The sequence below is a fragment of the Carica papaya genome, chromosome 2, assembly GCF_054855325.1.
Source record: "Carica papaya isolate Zhongbai chromosome 2, ASM5485532v1, whole genome shotgun sequence".
NCBI lineage: Eukaryota > Viridiplantae > Streptophyta > Magnoliopsida > Brassicales > Caricaceae > Carica > Carica papaya.
The window spans coordinates 24,562,702-24,565,021 of record NC_142310.1 but is presented as its reverse complement, the minus strand read 5'-3'; the positions used below and the strand labels follow the sequence as shown (position 1 = coordinate 24,565,021).

Here is a 2,320-nt window from a genome sequence, read left to right as displayed (position 1 = left end):
CTCAATGCCATTATCCCAAATTTTAATTCTATGATCTGAAGAACGCATCATATTTATTAAATTCTATACAAAAGTTTTATTTGAAATCTAAACAAATTTGAGTATCTAGCTAGTTTAATCTTCCTCCTAACTAAACTGAATTTCTACATATAGTGCATCAATAATGTTTCTGTTTTCTCTTAATTGAGTATAAAAAAAAATAAGAGAAAGAAGAGAAAATGGCATTCTGATAGCATAAATTTATATTGAGCACGCGTATATTTTAACAAATAGTAATACAGCTATGTCAAGCTGGGAAAAGCGAGAAATTAAAGAATGAAGAGTAGCACTAACACAGAAAATATAAAATATTGAGGTGAAGATTGATTTAAAGAAAATCATAACACAAAGTAATTTAAGTACATGAATGTATGTGACCCGACTACTATGTCTGTGAGGATGACTGCTACAACAATTATGATGACTACAACTATTTAGGCAATTACTATGACGACTAAGAAACTAACAACATATCTCTATAGTGGAATTAATTGGTTATTTAAAGTACATCCCCAATAACATCCAAAAAAATTCAAAATTAAATATAATAATTCTCAATTTCTAAAGGTAATTAAACACATTGGACCATATCAATCAGTTATTCTGGTAGTTCTGATATGTGAATGGCACCATCATCTCTACCTGTTCCTCGTTCAACCTGACATAAAGCAATTGTTGTGCTTAAGGATTCATCCCATCAACGAACTACATTTGCGACTGCTGCAACGTCTGCACCGTAGAATCCTCCTTGATTTGAGTGAAAGTCTCACCAGGACCCTTCATCACTCCTTTGTCTGTCACCTCCTGAGGCTGAGGTGACTTGCTGAGTGTTTCCATGCTCTTTTGGATTTCTTTGAGGTGTTGTTCGATGAGCAAACCCAAATCATTGAGATAAAAAAGGTTGAGTTAGTGGAGGGACTTCCCAATAAGACTTTGGAACATGATATCCCTTATCTCCTTTTCGCGATTATCGTTGTGCTGCTTCTTCAGTTGGTCAATTGCTTTAGTGACCCTCTGGCGCAGGAAGCTCTCCTGCTTCACCATCTTCTTGCTCTGCTACATCTCGAGCATCCTCTTAAAGTCAGCAAGCACATGTTGGGTTCCGAGAGGGGAAGACCAAACATTTGGTTGCAAGTCATAAGGGCTATAAATGATTGTATAGGCTTTGACATCGTAAAGAGTGCTAAGTTCACTCACTTTCTTCATCAGCCCCTTCTTCCTTTTCTTGAATGTGGCTTTTCTTGCAGAGTTGTTAATGATATAAGCAAGCTTAACCTTCTTTCTAGTCATGGTATTTTTTCATGTGTGCCCAAGGGGCAGGAGGGGGTATATATAAAACAACACAACGGTTGAGTAGCCATTAGTAAGGAATTGGGTGGGGTATTTTAATATAGAAGAATATACCATGTAAGGTAAGATGTGGTGCATTCTAAAACTGCAAGTGGAATGCCCAAATTATCTCCAAATGTTATGTCTTTAATAGGGGATATGAAAAAATCTTTTGATTTAAGGTAATATAATAAAAAAAAATTAATTAGTAAATTGTTGCAAGACTGTACTTATATAAAATTATTCAATAGTGGCAATCCCTTTTAATTAAAAGCTATTGCTTCACTATAATGCATGTATCTACTTACTCTCTCCAACATTATCCCCAGCATGCATTCACACTTGAAGTCAGTTATACATGGCAACCACACTCACAAATATTATCTATTAACCATCAACTAATATGGCCATCACCTTCTAATCCAACTTAATTGTATGTCTTGATGACTTACAGTTAACGCCATTTTATTTTTTAATTCTATTTTAAAAAAATTCAAATACCATAGATATATTTTTTTTCTATATTAGAGTTCACATTACATACTAAAAATAATTTAAATTTATACTTTTAAATACAACAGATTAATATGCCATTACCTTGTAAATTAATAGGGAATTTTGTGAAATTAAAATGTTCTTTTTGAATCTGTTAATATTTGTATTTATGATAAATGTGATAAAAGTATTTGATTAAATTAGAATTATCTCTTGTTTTGTACTTTGAGTCCTTGTTGTTACTCTATCAAATCTAAATAAAAATAATAGTTTCTTTTTAATGCTAAATTTCTAAAATATATTGATTTTTACCCTCTCATGTCTTTTCTCTACTTTTACTGGTATGATCATTATATTGTTTATATGATTTTTATTCAACTAAATTGGCTTATATATTTACCAACACAAGAACAACTATCAATCGCAATATATATCTCTATATATATATATCATAACT

At 32.0% G+C, this 2,320-nt stretch overlaps 1 pseudogene; it reads right to left on the bottom strand.

Annotated features, from left to right (window-relative positions):
* Positions 1–945: 945 nt before the first annotated feature.
* On the bottom strand, positions 946–1,329 carry LOC148268882 (agamous-like MADS-box protein AGL80 pseudogene; annotated as a pseudogene).
* Positions 1,330–2,320: the final 991 nt, after the last annotated feature.